The 21,397-nt window shown below is 37.9% G+C and overlaps 1 protein-coding gene across 4 annotated transcripts in view; it reads left to right on the top strand.

Moving 5' to 3' along the window:
* Znf438 (zinc finger protein 438) overlaps positions 1-21,397 on the top strand; it is a 157,617-nt gene that overhangs the window by 66,246 nt on the left and 69,974 nt on the right. For 3 of the 4 annotated variants that reach the window (XM_059263733.1, XM_059263730.1, XM_059263728.1), the window contains exons 4-5: positions 13,478-13,703; positions 15,226-15,319. The gene's annotated coding sequence lies outside the window, so the exon portion shown is untranslated. The remainder of the gene's footprint in view (positions 1-13,477; positions 13,704-15,225; positions 15,320-21,397) is intronic. The other variant, XM_059263729.1, reaches the window with a different exon arrangement.

Below are 21,397 nucleotides of genomic sequence, written 5' to 3'. Positions count from 1 at the left end.
TACCATTGTTCCTGCTCCCTGACCTCAATAAGTCCCTCACTCAGCTATTAAAAGTATGCCCTTAAATTGTTTTCCAAGATTTTTTCTACCTCAGAGCCATCAACAAAAACTTCTTAACCTAATCTTAAGTCATTATTTAAAGCTTTGTTTTAGCTATGATGTACACCAAAACCTGTGAACATACCTCCCAACATTAAGGTGAAAAGAACCTGAGTTAACTTAGCTTCTGGAACACAATTGTTTTTCTTAATCATTAACCTAAGCCACAGTCTATATGGCTCCTCAAGAGAAACTAGCTGTGTGACATTTCCTTGTTCTTATTTTCTATGTTCTGCAACCCCTGCTTTATCGTGGGTGGGGGCAACACTGTATCTTACTTTTACCTTAATAATTTTCCCATTAAGCTGACCTTTATCATAATCCCTTACTATATTTATTAAAGACCCTCAATCATCAAAATCCTAAAATTTAAACTAACACTATTATTGTATAAAATCATTGTTTTAGTTAAACAGTACAGCTTAGGAGGAAATCATCTTCATAATATCCACAAGTAAAAATGCCCAATAGAAGGTGATATTTTCATGAGATAATCACACTACATTAAAGACAGTGGGGATCCCCCCCAACACCCATTCACACCATGCCAGACATCAGAGAAAAATGACTGTGACAAACATGTAAAGTCACAGCAGTAACAAGAGACATTCTAGAGCCTAAGCCCTCAGGGCCTTGCCTATTCTAGATTCTCCCATCAGAGCTTTGCTTCCTGGTGGGCCGATTTCCTGAACTTCATTTGCCACCTGCTGCTCCTCTGACATGGCCACCAGCACTGTATTATCACAGCAATAGAAAAATCTAAGTACCATGGCATGCGTGTGGTCAGAAGACAACTTTCAGGAGTAGTTTTCCCATCCCACCTTGAGTTCTGGGGATTAAATTGAGGTCGTCAGGCTTGGGTTGCAATTGCCTTTACCCACTGAGCCATCCCACTGGCTCTGTTATCATATTCTAAAATGGACACTTGTAATGCTTTAGTTTGATTTTACCTTATTTTTAGTAAAAGACTCTTCTGGGGCCTAGAGAGATGGCTTAGTGTATAAGAGCATTTGCTGCTCTTGAAAAGTCTCATGTTCAGTTCCTACCATCTACGTTTAATAACTCACAGTGGCCTGTCACTCCGCACCCGTATGCATGTATATGCATACGTATACTTAGAGACATACACACACACATATACCTAAATATTTCTTTTAATTTTCTGACACATTGTGTGTATCTGGAATTGTACTTGTTTTAGAGGATTCTTTTTTCCGCCAGCAGAGCTCCTCCAACAACTTTTACAGGCTCAGACCTTTACATTGCTGAACAAGCTTCTGTATGTGTGCCTATTCATTAGATAAGTGGTGGGGAAAGTGTGAGACACTTCTGACACATTTTATTTGGTCAGGAATTTTTTTAATAAAACATAATTTAACGATGGGCCTCTTCTTTATAGCCTGCCAGGAGAATTACTTTCCCTTAACCAATTAGAATTTTTATTAAGGTAACAGTGAGTACCTGTCATAATTGAAATATTGTGAGTGTGCATGTGTGTATATGTGTTGCTTTCTTAAGACAGTCTTGATGTGCATCGAAGACTGGCCTGGAGCCTGCAGCAGATCTTCCTGCCCGCACTTCCCTAGTGCTGGGATTACAGGCTGGTGAGCAGTAGAGCTGGCTAGTTAATGAGTGTGTGCATACATGTGCTGCGGTTCTCTGGATGCCTGGGCCAGTAGAGGTAGAAGTCAGCCTCACCCATTGCTCTTTAGGAGCCATCCATCTTGTTTTGTTTTTTAGTTTTTACCACACTGATTGGTTAATTAAGGTAGGTGCATGTGAGCACAGGCAAGTGTAAGCATGAACAAGCACATGCAAGAACAAGCATGTGTGTCCTACCATACAAATGTGGAGATCAAAGGAAACTTTTGAGAACTGATTTTCTCCTTCTGCCATGTGGGTCCCAAGGGCTGAGTTCTGGTTATTAGGCTTAGCAGCAAGTATCTTTACCCATTAAGCCATCTTGTCATCTCAAATAACATTTCTTTTTTCTATTTTCCTTTTCCCTCTTCTCTTTTCTTCCTCTTTCTACCTCTCTGAGGGTGTGGTGGGAAAGATAGTAGTCCTTACTGCCCTAGTCTTTGTTAACCACGTTGGCCTTTAACTCACAGACCTACTTGCCTCTGCCTCCCAAGTGCTGGGGTTAAAGGTATGTGCCACAGTGTCCAGTTCACTCTGAGTTTTGAGACAGTCTCTTTCACTGGAAACCTGGGCTCACCAATTAGGTGAGGCTGGCTGGTCAGCAAGCCCCAAGGATCTACCAATGTGTCACCATGCCCAGCTTTTTATGTGGGTGCCGAGGATTGAACTCAGGTTCTTGGATCATGTGGCAAGTACTTTTCTGACTGCCAGTGTGGTGATATTGTATTCCCTCCATGCCAGCTCATATTTGTTTTTTAAATTATGAAAATTTTTATTAAATTATATTATACTCAGATATCCTAAAATCATTTTGTATTGATTCTCTTAGATATTTTCTGTCCTAGAATATATCAATTTTACTTTTGATTTTTGAAAGAAAACATGCTTATTATACTAACTAAATTTTAACTCTGTTAATTTGAAGTTGGCTTAGAATAAAGACAATTGACTTAGAAACAGCAGAATTGTTACATAAAATACTAAAACATATTTTTGTTTTCACTAGTTTTATGAATAACACTGTAGGTCAAAGGATAATGTATTTCTTGAGATGTATTCCTTGCCAACATAATAAGAAAGATTGTGTTTAAACCTACGGTTCTCAAAGGGAAGTAGAGTTTTAGTTCTTAAGATAAAGTTCCTTTATGCTTCTTTTGCAAGATGTTGTCTTTACCCACCATGCAGCCCCCTGTGGGAACAAGGTTCTTACTCTGTCTGGTGAGACTTGACCATGTTGCTTCCTTCCACTGTGTCTGCCCAGCTAGGGCTTAAGGGCCTTATCCTTGGCTGTTCACCGGAGGCCTACAGGACTTCAGCATTTGTCCCAGTGTAGCACCCTTGTCTCCTAAGTACTAATCAACTCGTTTTCCTCCATTAACCCAATAGCCTCCATTTTTCTTTCAGCAAATCTTGCTTCCTCCAATCCATGATCTCTTTAAATATACTCTTTGGTTGTTTTTGAGTCTCTCTTCCTTCCTCACTCCTTCACATGATCATTGTGGGAATACATGCTGTTTTTCTTCATCTATCATCATACACAGGGTTGGAGCACAGAGACTTGGACTTTCTTCCTAGGACTGCATGGTGGAACCCAGTTCACTCCAGTCCTTACAAACTAATGAGATTTATTGCAAGACAAACTGAAAGTAAATTTACCTACAAGATCTATATATTGGTGATAAAGGTAGTTAAAAAATTTCATTGAATCTCTACATATACCCTACTTGTATGGAGACTTTGCAATATGCTCATCAAAATTGGAAGAAGGTATATAGCATGTGAGTGTAAAAGCATGTTTTAGATTTGGGCTTGTTCTTCCTAGTGGCTGCCATGTATGCATAAGCCAAAACAGCTTCTAAAAGTCCTTTGCCATACTTCTTATGATTTGAATCATACAGTTGGTGCTATTAATTTTCTTTCATTAGAAACAACAACATCATGAGGTATCTAAAAGCAAAATGCTTTCATTACTTTCAACAAGGAACACATGACAGAAAGAGCAGCAATTCAATACTAACATCTACGTGTATATATGTGTGAATGTATGCCGTGTGTGTGTGTGTGTGTGTGTGTGTGTGTGTGTGTGTGTGTGTGTATGTGTGTGTGTGTGTGTGTTTAACTCAGAAAAATGTTAGATTTGGAAAATGATAGGATCTCCCTGTTGCCAACCAAGAGAGTCATGCTTTGGTAAGCAGCAGCTGGTGAACATGTGTTGACTGCAAGATAATCTAGAAACAAACTTGGACATTTCTCTGATCTGTAAGCTAACCATAGTTAATATGGTTAGTCTTTTAAGTTACATTCATGTACATATTGTTGGAAAAATTAGTACTTTGTTTAAAAGTGATAAACTTTTTTATTATAGGACATGAAATTAAACATAAAAGATGACAAGTAAGTTTATTTCCTAGTTTGTGCCTCTTAGAGTTATTAAAAATGAGTGTATTAAAAAGTAACTCTAAACTAGATTTTATTATGTGTATATCTTGCCAGTTGGGGGTGGCATAAGTATTTATTCTAAATACAGTAGAATAAGTTGGGTTCCATTCCCAGACTCAACATTAAACTAGCAATACCTAACATTCACCCATAGAATACTCAAAAAGAACATTCTCTTGAAGCATGTGTGGATCATCTCCAGGACAAAGTGTTAGGTCATACAGTGAGTATAAAGAAGAGTGCATTATCATAGTGTACTAGCTGACCACGGTGCGTACCACTAGTGGGAGTAACAGATTTGGGGATCGAACATGTATGTAGAAATTAAATAACACTCTCAAATAATTGGGGATCAATAAAGAAATTACAAGGTAAATCAGAAAATATTGTAAGGTAAATTAACCTAAAGCCCAGTACACTTAAACTTACCGGATCCAGTTGGAGAAAGGCAATTTTCATAGACGTTTGTTCCCAATAATAAGGCAGAGACAAGGTACCCAGAAAATGTCTTGGGAAAGGAGAGAGACCTACCCAAGTGAGTGCACATTTAGGACTGAAGCCTTGTTTACTGTTATTTTAACATAAAGTGTCTAGATATGAAAGGAATGTTATGTATATGTTGTCAGCTTTGACAGAAAATCCTAATTGTGCTTTCTTGCTTCTTAGCTCTAATCAAACTCCCAAGTAAAAGCCTCCTTTCCTTTCTCTTATGCCCATATTTTTTTCTTTCTATTCTGCCTCAAAATGTATAGCTACAAATGCTGTATGTGTGTATGTGTATGTATGTACATGTACACACACACATGCATATATGCATGCTCCTGAGAGTATGTGGATATCAGAGGACAGCCTCGGGTGTTGATTCTTCTTCCTTCTTTGAATCTTCTTTGAAGATTCCCTGGCTCACAAGCTTCTAGGGATTTTGCTGTCCTTGCCTTCCATCCCACCATCCAAGCACTAGGATTGCAGATGCACATACCACTTCATCTGGCTTTTATGTGAGTTCTGGGAATCCAAATGTAAGCCATCTCCTCAAGGTCCCTAAATGTCTATTTTTAAAGAGTGCTCTCAAACTTAACCTCCACCTTAACAAGCTAGAAAAAGAACACCACCTACACAAGCAATAGGAAGAAAATAATAATTAGTAAACCACAAATGGGGTGTGGTAATACACACTTTTAATCCCAGCACTCAAAAGGTAGAGGCAGGACGATCTCTGTTTATGGCCAGCCTGGTCTACGTAGCAAATTCCAGGCCAGCCAAAGCTACATAATGAGACTTTGTCTTTAATAATAATAATAATAATAATAATAATAATAATAATATAGCAATAGTGACAATAATAATTATAAGGCTACATAAGACCTTGTCTCAAATAATAATAGCAACAAAAACACAAGTAGATTATGAAAACTACTGGGCAAAATCAGTGATTAGGAAAGTTGGTTCCTTAAAAATCAATTGACAAAAATTAATGAACCTTTAGCCTGACCAACAGAGATGAAAGTGAAAAGTCCAAATACTAAAGTCAACATTGAAAAGAAGATATTACTGCTTGTGCTACAGAAATGTAGTCTTATAAAGGAATTCTGAGAACAAATATATTGTGCTCATTACTTAGATACAATAAAATTTCTGAAAGACAAAAATATACCAAAACTGACTCAAAAATAGAAAATTTGACCCTTTAACATGTAAAACAGTTGCTTCTCCCCACACAATATTTCCCCTCCCTTCCTTTCCCCTCTTCTCCCCCCTCTTCTCCTCTCCTCTCCTCTCCTCTCCTATTCTCCTCTCCTCTCTGATTCTCCTCCCCTCCCCTCCCCTCCTCTCCTCTTCTCTTCTCTCTGATTCCCCTCCCCTCCCCTTCCCTCCTCTTCTCTCCTCTCTTTTTTTTCTTTTAGGCTCAGATGGCTGCACTGATGAGTTCTATCAAAAATTTGAAGAATTGACAGTAGTCTGTGATTTCTCAAATGTGTGGAAAGGAAGGACATGTTTCCCAGATTATTCTATAAGGCCCAGTATCACTTTAACAATAAAACCACACAAGAAAACTAGACAAATACCCTTATAAATACAGATGCAAAAACAGTCAACAAAATGCTAGTATACTAAATGAAATACCTAAAAGAATTGTAAATCATTACCAGGTGGGTTAATCTCAGGAATGCAAGGTTGACTCAACATTAAAAAAACGCAAGGAACATAGTATATTAATATACATGTTTTTACAAGCCGTGTGTCATTTTAATAGACACAAGAGAATGCATTTAGTGACATCTAAGTCCCTCTTGTGATAAGAATGAGCAGACAAAGAGTAGAAGAGAACTTCTTACTCTGATAAAGGGCATCTCTGAAAACCTGTCAGCTCACATACTTGGTGGTAGAAGACTAAAACGCTTCCCCATCAAAGTTAGGAAAAGGTAAGTCTTTGTCCTGTGTCTGCCTCTATTCAGTGTTGTTCTGAAGGTTCTAACCAGACAGGTAGACAAAGAAAGAAGTCTCAATTTGTTTATCACAAGATTTTGTTTGTAAAATCTCTTAAGAAACATGTTAAAAAATGATTCTACTAAAAAATAAATTTATCAAGGCTGAAAGATATAGAATCATATAAATACCACTTGCATTTTTATCCACTAGCCTTGAATAATTTGAAAATAGCATTAAGTAAAGCAACATTTACAGTAGCATCAAAAACAAAAATAAATTTAACAGAAGTTTAAGATTTATAACACCAAATGCTAAAACAATTTGAGAGTTAAAGACTTAAATAAGGAAAGGCAGTCCAAGTTCTTAAGGTGGAAACTTAACGCTGTCAGCATGACATACTGAACTACAGATTCAGTACTAAGTCTGTGCAGTCAGGACCTCCTCATACTTTATCTGATCTTTAAAATTTAAATGGAAATTCAAGGGAGGTAGAGTCACCAAAATTGGCTGTGAGTGGGGGATATTGGTTTATCCTTCTTAGTGTCAGGAATTAAATTACAAACTGTAATAAAGAAATCATCATGGTACTGCAATAAGGATAGACAGATGCATAGAATAGAAGGAAGATTCCAAATGCACCCAGACATTTCTGCTACACTGTTTTTCATTGAAGATATCCAGAGAAATCAACAGGGGATAGGGTATCTTTTCAATTAGTGGTCCTAGAACAACAACAACAACAAAAAGAGAATCTCTATATTATGTATAGAAGTTACCTAAAGATAAGAGGTATAAAATATGAAAAACTCAGAGGAAAGCAGGGGTTAACATCTTTATGACTTTGAGTTATGCAAAACAGTTTATCAGATTGACACCCAAAGCACAAGTAACAAACTAAACATGGGTAAATTGGCTTTCACCAAAATTAAGAACTTTCAGGGCTGAAATGATAAGCCAGGATATGAAAGAGAATATTTGCAAATCATACCTGGTAAGAGGCTTATATCCAGAGTAGCTGAAAAACTTACAACTCAACAATGAAAAAAACCCTAGTTAAATATGTACACATACATATACATTTTAATTTTTTCAGATTCACAAGTTGCCAGTGAGCACTTGAAAAGACAGTGTCACTAGTCATTTAAGAATAGCCACAGCGAGATGCCATGTGATAGAGAAGTAGATAGAAGCAGACATTTGTGGGAATATGTAGCACCTGGAAACTTCATATACTGCTAGTGAGGATTATATAGGAAGTGTCATTAGAAAGCCTGGAAGTTGTTAAGAAGGTTGAGCATGAAATGCTATATGACCTAGCCAGTGGCCGTGTGGTGTACATCCATTCTGATTGTGTATAGAAGGGCTACTGATTTTTTTTTAGTTGATCTTGTATCCTGCTACATTGCTGAAGGTGTTTATAAGCTGTATGAGTTACTTGGTCGAATTTTTGGGGTCACTTATGTATACTATCATGTCATCTGCAAATAGTGAAAGCTTGACTTCTTCCTTTCCAATTTGTATTCCCTTGATCTCCTTATGTTGTCTTATTGCTCTGGCTAGAACTTCAAGTACTATATTGAATAAATATGGGGAGAGTGGACAGCCTTGTCTTGTTCCTGATTTTAGTGGAATCGCTTTGAGTTTCTCTCCATTTAATTTGATGTTGGCTCTTGGCTTGCTGGAAATTGCCTTTATTATGTTTAGGTATGTTCTGTATTCCTGTATTCCTGATCTCTCCAAGACCTTTATCATGAAGGGGTGTTGGGTTTTGTCAAAGGCCTTTTCAGCATCTAGTGAGATGATCATGTGGTTTTTTTTCTTTCAGTTTGTTTATATGGTGTATTACATTGTCAGACTTTTGTATGTTGAACCACCCTTGCATCCCTGGGATGAAGCCTACTTGATCATGGTGGATAATTGTTTTGATGTGTTCTTGGAGTCTGTTTGCCAATATTTTATTGAGTATTGTTGCATCAATGTTCATGAGGGAGATTGGTCTGTAGTTCTCTTTCTTTGTTGCATCTTTGTTTGGCTTGGGAATCAGGGTAATTGTAGCCTCATAGAGGAAGTTTGGTAACGTTCTTTCTGCTTCTATTGTGTGGAACAATTTAAAGAGTATTGGTATTATTTCTTCTTTGAAGATCTGGTAGAATTCTGCGCTGAAACCGTCTGGTACCGGGCTTTTTTTGTTTGGGAGACTTTTAATGACTGTTTCTATTTCCTTAGGGGTTATTGGTCTATTTAAATAGTTTATCTGGTCTTGATTTAACTTAGGTATGTGGTACCTATTCAGAAAATTATCCATTTTTTTTTAGATTTTCCAGTTTTGTGGAGTACAGGTTTTTGAAGTATGACCTGATGATTCTCTGGATTTCCTCAGTGTTAGTTGTTATGTCTCCCTTTTCATTTCTGATTTTCCTAATTTGGATGCTCTCCCTCTGCCTTTTGGTTAGTTTGGATAAGGGCTTGTCTATCTTGTTGATTTTCTCAAAGAACCAACTCTTTGTTTCATTGATTCTTTGTATTGTTATCTTTGTTTCTATTTTATTGATTTCAGCTCTCAATTTGATTATTTCCTGGCATCTATTCCTCCTGGGTGACTTTGCTTCTTCTTGTTCTAGGGCTTTCAGGTGTGCTGTTAAGTCACTAACACTTTAAAGGAAGATTTGTGAAATGTAGATTGGTACCCTATAATCTAGCTTATAGCTATATGGAATATAGCTATTCTAGCTGTAGATAGAACACTATAAAAGGAGGCTTTGTGATATGCCAGTTTTATCACAACCAATTACTGATTGAGCTCCTCTTGGGTTTTGTTGTGATTCTAGATGCTAGATGCTGAACACAAAGAAATATGAGCCCACTCTCCTAAAGCTTCTCTGTTAGTGGCACTAGGCATTATTTAAATAAAATCACAGTAATATGCAGGAAAGATGCAGGATTCGCTGAATGTATTAAAAGGGTATCTGAGTCAATCTGGCACTGGACAGCTCTGAGGAGATGGTTTTGCCTTGATACCTTTTTATGCTTTGAATCTTCAATGTTTCCTAAAGGCTCGTGTATTGAGGTGTTGGCCAGTCTATAGCACTGTTGAGAGATAGGAGAACATGTTGGAGGCACAGCCTAGTGGAAAAAAGTTAGGTCACTGTGAGGACATGCTCTTGAAGGGAATATTGGGGCCCTATCCCTTCTTCTCTGTCTCTCCTCTTGCTTCCTAGCCACCATAAGGGGAGCAGGCTCCTCTGCCATTCCTCCTGTCGTGAAAGATACTCCCAACCACGGGCCCCATAGTGACTGGGCCAAACATCATCTGAAAGCTAGAGACCACGAGTAAAGTAAATCCTCCATTAAGTTGATTGTCTTAGGCATTTTGTCATTACACAAGCAAGTGCAATGCATGTAAGGACTTCATTGAGAGGAAACTGTTATGCTCAGGAAATTCAGAGAAGGCTGTTGTAACTGAAGTGCAGAACTGAGGCAAGAAGTGTAGGGGTAAATGAGTCAGGAGCAGACCATGAAACCCCATAGAGGCCTGGTAAGAGTATCTGGTTTTCTAGGTAGGGGATGATGTAACATGTGCCAGGAGGTCAGCAGCGGAGAGAGGGAATGTGGCATCCAAGGGGCTTTTAGGAGATAGTACCCATACAGTTTGATGAGTGCCAAGGCAGAGAACGTGAGAGGGAGAGTGTAAGCCACAGCTCTTAGATGTAGCTTTTGAAAATGAAAATGTGGGAGTACAATTTTAAGCCAGAAAGTTTCTCTTGGAATACTTTGTTTTGAGCCACCTCAGGAAACATGGCTGCTTGCTTTCTGCTGAGAAGTATCATTTTCTTACTAGGCTAGTCACACATGTTATAGAATTGTGCAGTTTACTGATAGCAAATGTTTTTGGAAAAGTACAAATTTAAGAGAATTTGGCAAATGCATTTTATAACATTGGCCAGATTAATTTTGCTCTAAGCCTTGTCCTGGTAAGAACCCCAGTGTCTTATGTCCTTGGCCCAATGCTGTGGAGATCATCTGTCATGTAAATTTCCTCATGTTTCTGTAAGTAATGAAAGCAGACTCTGAAGTAATTGTCTGGCACATAGCTACCTTCCAGTGACAGCTCTTTGGAAGAAGTTCACTTTTAGACATTTCTTATTTCCTTGGCCAGCCAAAGTCCTCAAATGTCAACTTCTTCAGTGTTTTTATTACGAAGTTATTTGAAGTTATGGTCTTACATTATAACTTCTAAAAGCTACTTTAGCAATTTAATACTATGCTGAAATAAATTTTAAGTATTTAGTTAAATAATTTTAATAACCCCAACTTTTTTCAAATGCCCACTAAAGAATCTGTTATTCTGCACATTGTTGGATTTGGAACACTCGCCTTCAGAGCCAACAAAGTGGTAGAAACAAGAACATCATGCAGATGAGTGCAGGTTAAGTTCACTATACTGGGGCTATTGAACATTACTGCTAGCATAGCAGTAAGGGACAAACAGTATAGGTGTGTAAAGGCCCTCCACACAGCAAAGCTAGAAGGAAATTTAACTTTAAGTAAGAAAGTTAAGAAGTCATTTAGAGATAACAGTAGTGACTTGACTTTTGCCACCCTTTTTGTGGGATAGTGTCATCAACATTTATTCCAGTGAATAGCACACAGGAAGGAATAGGAACTTGGTGCCCAGTCTTTCCATGAGAATACTGAAATCCCCTCCATCTGAGCCCTTCAGTTGTGTTACTGTCCAGAAAGGCTCAGTAAAGCTTAGCTGTTTATTAGTCATTGTTATGTGTATCACATTGTTTTCTACATGTGCTTAATCTAGGGTGCATTGTAATTTCTGAGAATTGTCACAGGAAATGGAAATTTTGTAAGAAAAGAACAGATGATGAAGGTAAAGGACAAAACATGGTGCCTGTCCATGAGCCTCAAGAACATATTTACTCATTGTGTGAGCTTAGATAGTTCACATAAGCCATTTGTGCCAGTTTCTCTATATGTAAAATAGGGATCATAGAAATACCCATCCCATGGCTGTGATACAAATTAAACTACGACATGCTGAGAATACTGCTTGGTACATTTAATCTCAGATATTCATGTCATTTATTTATTTATATTTGCTGCAGTTGTTATGTTAGTAGTATAACTTACTCCTGCCTGTACGTTAGAGCTTAATTCCAGCCTAGTGGTGGTAGTGGGCTTCCTCATGTGGGGGTGGGGCTAGGATGGCCTTAAAGATAAGGGTACTTAGCCACTAAGTCAGTGGTTCTCAGCCTTCCTAATGCTGTAACCCTTTAATATGGTTCCTCATGCTGTGGTGACCCCCAACCATAAAATTATTTCAATGTTATGTTATAAACATTGTAAACATCTGATATGCAGAATATCTGATATGCGACCCCCAAAGGGGTTGCTACCCACAAGTTGAGAACTGCTATACTAAGTGGCATGAATCAGATGTTCAAACTATTGAATTAGGATAACAGACTATAATTCATTAGTTCACCTTAGGCCTGGTTTTGTGAGGCCTGCAATGTAAGAATGTGGGGTTTCTTGTTTGATTGGATTTGCCCCCCCCCCCCCTTCAGACAGCTTCTCACTATGTCTCCCTGGCTGACCTAGAACTCTTTGTATAGGCCAGGCTGGCCTGGAACTCAGAGTCTGCCTTTGCTTCCCAGGTACTGGGATTAAAAGCCTATGCCATCATGCCTGACTAGTGGACTTTTACATTTCTGAATTATTGGGGGAACCTAAAAGATTATGCTTGTAACAAATGAAAATTAGACAGTTTGGTTTCAGTGTTCAGAAAAAGGTTGGAGTAATTTTGTAGATATCCTTTGTTGTTTTAGTAGCAGGAGTAGTGAGGGACAATGGGCACCTCAGAGCCACAAAACTGAAAATAGTTTCTGAGCGTTTACAGAAGTTCCCAACACTTGCTATGTGTGCTCATTGGTTGTGTTAACTAACAAACTCGTAATTTTTAACTATCCTGCTTTGACAAAATATGAACACATATATACAGAAGCATATGATTTTCACCAGCCATTTTTGTGGCCATAAAATATCTATTCCTGTTTTTCAAGTATGTGTCTGTATGTGGGAATATTCATGAATGCATGTACCCTTGGAAGCCAGAGGCATTGGAACCCCTAGAGCTGGAGTTAAAGGTAGTTTTGAGCTGTCAAATAAGGATGCTAGAAATCAAATTTGGGTCCTCTGCAAGAGCAGACAGTGCTCTTAAATGCTGAGCCATCTCTCTAGCTCCAGGAAACTTTTATTTTGATATGATTTAGAGAAAATATCAGTTTCTGTCTTGCTTAAGATTGCCTTAAAGCTAGAATGCAAGTTTATGAATAGCTTAATTTGGTTGTGCAAATATTGACAGAGCCCAAAGCCTTACATTTTTATTAGTGATTGTTAAGATTTGGCTTCTTCTCATTAATAATCAAGAGCAAAAACTGATGTGTGAGCGTATGAGTATGTGTGTCTGTATCTGTGTGTGTTAAGAAGTTTGTTAAACTTTTTTTTTTTTTTTGCTTATGATAGGTTTTGAGGCAATCTAGCAGTAATCATTTTCAGTAACAGCATGCCTTTAGAATATAGTAGTAGTAGAATCCCTTCAAAGTTCTGTTAAAGGTTTTGCCTTTGTGACTCAGAGTTTTGTTTTAGGAGGTCAGAGGCTTTGAGCATTATGCTCAGAGGACATATGCTTTAATTTTGTCACACCAGTCAGTCATTTGGGCAAATAATCTTTGTTCCTGTCTTCATCCTGTGTAACTGTGTGGACTTTTGTTTATTTGTTTATGTAACCTTTATAAAGTATTGGAAGTATTTTGTCCTAGAATATCTGTAAAGTCTTGTGTCTCCTTTTGTTTAGGTCTGTATTCTTTAAAGTGGATTTGTCAAATGTACTTGAAAGATGCCTCTCCAAGGACCTTGGAGTAATGGGATCAAGACAGAGGTGAACCCTGCCCTTGTAGAGTCTTGAGTCTCTGGAGGAAGACACACATTAAATTACATCAATGTAAAGATGATCTGTATTTGGAGAAGAGAACTAAATTTTACACAGGCAACATAACATCTCAGGACTTCAGCTCATCTCGGTAAGTCAGATTACTTGTCTCTTTAGATTATTTTTCTTTTGAGTTTTGTGCTGACATTTTAATTGATCTGTTAATAAACTGAAATTATTTTCAGTTTGGAGAAAGTAGAAATACAAAAAGTTGATGAACTTACATATAATGTCATCTCAATAGAACTACAGTCTAGTAAATTTAATGGCTGATGGATAGATTTTGCATAGTTGATTTTTCTAGAAAAGCATTTGAGTATAATGTCACTGTGAAATTAGAAGACAAAGGCACAAAGAATTTTTTAAGTACTCTCAGTTTATCTTACTTGAAAATCAAAATAAGTATTTGCCCTTGAACAGAAAAGGATCTTAAAGAAGATTCTAGCTAGCAGTGGTCCTCTCTCTTATAATAGTTACTGACTGGTTATTGAGTGTATGTGGAGTGTTCTTGCATAAACCTGAACAGTGTAGCCCACTGCACACATGTGTTATATTGCATAGTCTATTGCCCGTAAGCTATAAACCTGTCACCTAACTGGATACTGTAGACAATTAACACTGTCCTGTATGCACATCTATTTTTAGAAACAGTACAGGAAAAGTAAAGCTAGCATACTTATGTAGGGCAGACATCTGAATAGAACTTAACTGAACCTACCTGAAGGTGTTCCTAGTCAGTAAGGAAGTGGAGCATAAGAAGACCTGGCCTGAATGTCTTCTCTGGTTGCCTCTACTCTAAGGAGAAACTCAATTTACTTTTAAAACTTTATTTCTTACTTTGATTATTTCTTTATTCTAATTAATTCAGTAAAACTGTTACTTTTTTACTTTGTTAAATTTTACCATATTTTACATGTTACTTCTTTTCTGGGGGTGCCCGGCTGGAACTCACATGCCATGGCCCAGATGTTAAAGCTAAAGGACAACTAACAGGAGTTGGTTCTTCTTCACCCTGTGGACCCCAGGCGTTGGACTTGGGTCATGAGGCACCTTTACGTGCTGAGCTATCTCACTGACGTTTTAGAAATCTAGTCATTCGTAATAACTGTATAAAACACAAGGACATTACTAATACAGCTAAACAAAAATATTTTAATCGTATTATTCTATAAGCCTTTCCTTTTAATTTTTAAAAATCTTTTCACTTAACTTTTTTGTTACAAACTAAGACAAACACACACATTAGTCTAGACCTCCATAGGGTAAAGATCTTCCTTAGTACTGTCTTCTACTTGTACTTTGTGTCCCATTAGAAGGTCTTCAAGGACAATGACTCACATGTAGCTCTCACTCCTATGAAAACAATATCTTCTGGAATCCTTCCACAAAGAACTGCACTAGGATTCTGTGAAAGTAACTTCTATTTTTAATAAGTAGAAGGAATCCGTTGTGAAATATCCATGATGAGTGTAATGTAGTAAATGCCCAGTAACAGCAGGGTTGGCTGTCACTACCCAGTCCTAGATATTGCATGACTGTGTGTGCTGTCTCTGTATGACTTGATGGGGTTTCTTTACAAGGCCACTGCAGACTTTATGCTGTGATTTTTCTAGGTGAGAGGAATTTTTCAGCTCCTGACAGTCATGAAACCTGTGGGGGTTCATCTTCAGCATCAACCTGATTGGATCCAGGCTACCTGAAATATTAGTAAGACACACTTCTGGGTTTGTCTGTGAGGGTGTTTCCAGAGATCACTGGGTCATGAGGCCTTGACCTAATGCATGGCAGATCCTTTATTCATCATACATTGACACTGTTGGGAGGAGGGCTACATGGAAGTAGATCACTGGGACTTGTCCCTGAATATTATATCTTGCCCTTCCTCCTGTGTTTTCCTGAACACTATACTGTGGATGTCTCTGCCCTACCATTCGCTCCCAACCATGAAGCAGTGATACCTTGGAAACTAGAGCAAACAGATTCTTCCACCTTTAGCTTGTTTTTCTGATGTCACAACAGCACAAGAGCTTGCTGACAGAGACCCACTGTCATGTATGGTCTGTTGTTGACCAGATGTTATTATCCAGGACACGATTATATGTATTATGTACTTAGACATGTGAGCTAGTAATGCACACAGAGAGCGCATAGACTATATATATGTGTGTGTGTGTGTGTGTGTGTGTGTGTGTGTGTGTGTGTGTATGTATGTATGTATATGTATATATGTACACACACACATATATGTACACACACACACACACACACACACACACACACACACACATATATATATATATACATACAGGACAGAAAAAGAGGAAGTAAGTGAACCCAAGCTCTACAAGTCATCTCTGTTGCTGATTTAGCATTTCTGGGAATGTGACTTTTTTTTTCTCTCTCTAAAACCTATTTGGGTTAGAATTTTCCCAGTGTCCCACAACCTTAAGATTATTTCGTGGATGTCTTTCCCTGGCAGTACTTACTAAGGACTGTTTCTGTAGGTCCTCATTGCTCCTATTATTCTTATTCATGGTAGTTATAAGTTGTAGATCTGTAAGACACAACATTTGAAAGGTTTCCAGGAAGAATATTGAGTGGAAATCACACTCCACAAATCCTGCTGAAGTATGCCTCCCTGTTCTCTTCTCAGGCCCTGACTTATTGTTATAGCATTTTGAAGTTATATTTTTGTTTTAATAAGCCCTTTCTTAAACTAAAATTAACTTCCCCAACCAGCCAATTCATAGAAAAACCAATGTTTCCTCAATGCATTGTGGCAGCTGATTGATTTTTGTAATGTTGGCATTTAAGGTTGGATACTAAAATAAAAATAAATTTCAGTCCATTAGTTTTATTTCAGTTTCAGATTTAGACAGCACTAGCTATAGGCAAACCATCTTTCTTACACTTTAGGTCCTTAAGCTATAACTCAAGTGTTTCAGGAGAAACCCCTAACATTCCATGTGCTCCCCAGAGCACTTTGTCCCACTCTTTCACTCCTGTTTGCTGCTCTCACTGTGGTAATGTCCATGTACACCTGGCCTTGGAGAGCACAGGAATCAGTGGCCTTGCTGCTTCAATATTCAAAAGAATTTAAGAACTTCTATGTCATTTTTGTGATGGTACGTTTTAGTTAATTCTTTGAATCTGAAGCTACTTTGGTTAACTTGATTCCTTCACTTATCTCTGATATTGGCCAGAGCCTGATGTGTGGGAGTTTATCTGGGTGATGGTAGAAGGGATAATGGGGGGTTTCTGCCTGAGTCTGTAGCTGATATTATTCATTAAAACGCTGTCTCTGTAACTTGAATCTTCTGTCCACTGCTCACATTACCTTGAAAATGCCAGCTTTTCTGGTAAGCTGTCCAAAGAAGTGCAGTGATATGTTTCTCAGAAGTAAAGAAACAAACCAGATCCAACACAGTGACTAGAGTCACTGTTAATGGACAAGACCTAAAGAGCCCTTGGCTGGTATTTCCTGTTTATACTTACTATTTTTTTTATTTAATATTTTCTTCAAAAAATGCAGAAGTACAGCAATAAACAGAAAAATTGACATACGCTGTACCAAAAGATATCCCAGTGTCATTGCTGAGTAAGATCAAAGTATGTATGTATGTATGAAAATGTCATAGTGAAACTCATTTTGGGGCTAGGGATGGAGCTTTGGTAGAATGCTTGCATTGTGTACATGAAACCTTGGGTTTGACCACCAGCTTACATAAAACCAGTGTGATGGTGCCTGTATTAGCAGCCAGAAGTTCAAGGGCATCATCTGCTACATAGTGAGCTTAAGGTCACCCTGGCCTATAGGAGAGCCTGTCTCCCAAAAAAGAAACCTGTGATTTTCTGCAGTTAATTCATGCTCATACAAAGATGTTCCACTCCCAAAGAAACAGTATAAAATTTATATTTTATTTTATATAAATCTATATAATACATGTCTAGTATAAGTACTGCATGTTATGTAAATATTCTTTAATCTCATGTCTAACTAGTGTGCTTCCAGAAATTAGCATGCTGAATGGTTGACATTTTGCTTAATTGTGTGCTGTATTTAAGACCTGTGCTTCTTAACTACTGGTACCTTTATTTTCCCAATAAAAGAAGCACTTAACAGAACTTACTATGTTAAACATTTTAAGTGTATAGTTGAACATTGCCAAGTATATACAACAACTCTACAACTTCTTTGTCATGTAAAACTGAACTTCTCCACCCATCAACTTCCTCTTCTTCCAGAAACTACCATCTGCTTCTCTTTCTATTAATTTAACTACCCTAGTATGCAAATAGATTCTCATAACATTTGTGTTTTTGTGTTTTCCCTCAGTGTTTATCCATGTTGTAGTATTTTAGTCTATACTAGAGTTTGCCCCTTTTGTAGGGCTCAATAATATTCTATTGTATGGGCATACCACACTTTGTTTATCCTTTTATTTTTTACTGTTAGAAACAAGGTCATTTTACTTCTTGGCTATTGTGAATAATGAGTGAACCTAGGTGTGCATATTTTCTCTTCAAGATCTTACTGCCATCCACCAGGACTTTTAATTTCTCTATATCCTTGCCAAGACTTATTTTGTGTTTTTGTTCTAAGCAATAGCTATTTTAATGAGCATGGAATAATTATGTTTTTGATTTCTGTTTTCCTAGTGATTACTTATATTGAAGATCTTTTTAATGTGTTTGCTAGCCATTTCCATACTTTCTTTGGAGAAATCTCTCTTTAAAATCCTTTGACCATTTTTTAATTTGAATATTTTTATTCTTTTAATAATTCATGTATATATACAATGTATCTTAATCATATCCACTTCAAGATTTTCCTCCCACTCCTCTAGCAACCTTCCCAACATGTCTCCATCCAACCTTCATGACCTGTTTTTAATATTTACCCAGAGAATCAAATTAGTGTTGCCTGCATGTGCATGACTATGGAGCTGTCTACCAGAGCAAGAATAACCCACCAGCCCCAAAGAAAATGACTTTCCTTTCCCAAGTAGCATTAGCTGCCAGTAATTCTTCAGCAAGGGGTGGGACCTCATGAGCCCCTCCAATCCATACTGGAATGTTGACTGGCTTGCTCTTGTACAGGTAACCACTGCTGCTCTGACTTCATGATATGCCATGTCACATCCAAAAGGCCCTATTTCTCAGCATTCCTCCTGCCATCTGGTTTTTATATTCTTTGTGCTCCCTCTTCTGTAATGTTCCCTGAGACTGGAGAGGAGAAGTTTGATTGTCCCTTTTAGGGTTGCACATTCCCTGGTTGCTTAATCTCAGCAATTTGGCCAGCTTTGAGTCTTCGTATTAACGTCAGGTCAAGATTTAGAGACTCACTGATCTTTGGGTATAAACATAAACATTTAGAAGACAGTTTAACAACATGACCATTTAGCAAAACAATAGCAGTAGGTTCCCTACTAGGGCCTATGGCCTATGGCCAATTTTGGGCTTTTGACCTGCTGAACAGTACCAAGCATGAATTCCCTCTGTGGAGCAAGCCTTTAATCCAGACAGAAAGCAGTTGGTCACACATATAAAACAGTCATACCACTATTGTATCAATGGGCATATCTTGTCTGGCATGTCATTATTGTAACACACAGGTCCACTGTGGATAAGACTATTGGTGATTTTTATTTGCTATGAGCCTGCATCATACCTGCTGGTACAATGAAAGATAACCTAGAAGGGAGAAAGTTTCAGGTTAGTTCCAGCTTGATTTCTCTATTTCTAGCAACTAAAATGTGTGATGTCTTCAACAATAGTTATAGTAGCTTTTCCCCATTTTTAAACCTATTGTTTTTTTCTTGGTTTGAATCCTATCTTTACAAATTCTGGATATTAGTATTTTGTAAACTTATTATATGCTTTGAAAATAACTCTTCCCATCAGTTGCCTTTTTATTATTGCCTTTGATGCACAGAAGTATTAAATTTTATTTATTATCTATTTTCATTACCTGTGAGTTTGTTGTCATATCTGTTACATTTGATTTCGATCATTTTATCTTCACTATTGTTCTAAGATACTAAGAACAAAATATAATGGAACATTTAACAATTAATTTTAACAAGTTTTATTTACTAGGTTAAAAGTTTGCAAAATGTTACAGTTTGAAGTACAAACTATGTGTTGAAATAGGGATTGATGGAATAGATGGTGGAAATGTGGCAAAGAAATGGAAATAGAGGCTGAGGAAAGCTCTCCTCACAGTGTCCTTTGAATTAGTATCTTTGAGTGTCCACAGTAAACTGATATGGAAATCCTTACAAGGAAATGGCTCTTTGCTGCTTGCATACTCTTCTCACCTTTCTGTGACCTCGTATCTCATATTCAGTTACCATTGCCAGCAAAGACATTTGAAATCTTATTCTGAAGTTAACTTTCAAATGTGGACGGATAAAAGATGTTCTTAAAGTACTTAATGTTATCTCAACTCATGATTGCATCTGATCAGCAACAGGACCACTTACACTAGTTGCTAATTAGTGGTTTTCAAGCCCATCAGCAGTGATCAAGGCATCTAGAAACATCTCTGTTGAGTTCAGGAAAGTACACGAAGAACCAGCTCTTGAGTGGTTTCCTGTGTCATAGTATCTCAATAGAGCTGAAGGAATTTATTTCTTTACCTTCCTTTTCTGTTCCTAGTGTTCTTTTTTGTGCCTGCATTTTCTCTTCTTGCATTCACCATCTCTTCCTGCTCATCAGTTGTAACCCAGTGGTTGGTAGTCTTACTTGCCAAATTTTCCCTCACTGCCCATCAGAGTCATCTTCACTGGCCTCACCTCTCATCCCTGTCCTTGAGCATTTAAAAGAATTAAAGCAAGCCCATGTAGTCTGTGGCTATCTACGCAATTTCAGAGCACTGGCAAACTCATGCAGCAAACATGTCCTCATGACAGTTCAGATGGCTTCCTTTCCTACCTGAAGCTCCATCCAGATGTTGGTAAGATGCTAGGAACTTGAGCTAAGAGGACCTCATTGAGCTTGGGTGTTGTCACTGGCCCGTCCTCCCAGTACATAAAGCAGCTTGATTCTTAAACGCTGAGGAATGGGAGCTGAGGTGATGGCTCTGTGGGTAAAAGTGCTTGACATACAAATGTGAGGACCTTAGTTTGGATCCCTAGAACCCATGGAAAGCCAGGCCCAGTGACATGAATAAGTAATCCCAGCACTCACTCCTGTGGCAGAATGACGGGTGGAGACAGAATGCCCCAAAGATTGTGAGCCAATTAGCCTGTCATACAAAATGACAAAGAAGGGACCCTGTCTCAACAAGCAAAATGAAGGGAAGGGCTGGCATCCATAGGAGCTCTCTGACCTCCACATACCCACTGTATCATGTTCATGCCCCTCTCCTCCAAACACACCAGAAAAAGGATTTTTAAAAACTCAATCACAGAAAGAAGCTGTTGGAATACTAGTGTGTTTCCTTTCCCTCTTAACTTTCAATTAAGTTTAAATAAATAGTGAGGATGACTATAAGCATATCCCTAGCAAGCAGATGACAATAGGAAGTAGTAATGAGTGACCATATACAGGCTATAACTAGGACAGATAAGAAGAGTCTTGGTTCAGCATTCTACCCAGTGGCATTGCAAGTTTTTGCCTCTTAAATAAAACTTTGTAGATAAAACTTTGTAACAGATATCACATTTTTTGTAAAACAAGTCCAGGGGCACGGCCAAGTTCATTACATCAGACTTTCCAGTTGAGCCTATGAGAATGGAAATTCAAGTTTTGCATGGTGGTTTTGTTCTACTAGGCCTCTGT

Source organism: Peromyscus eremicus, chromosome 5 (assembly GCF_949786415.1).
Source record: "Peromyscus eremicus chromosome 5, PerEre_H2_v1, whole genome shotgun sequence".
Classification (NCBI taxonomy): Eukaryota; Metazoa; Chordata; class Mammalia; order Rodentia; family Cricetidae; genus Peromyscus; species Peromyscus eremicus.
Note: the sequence above shows the minus strand (reverse complement) of the source record. Positions and strands in the feature narration are given on the sequence as shown.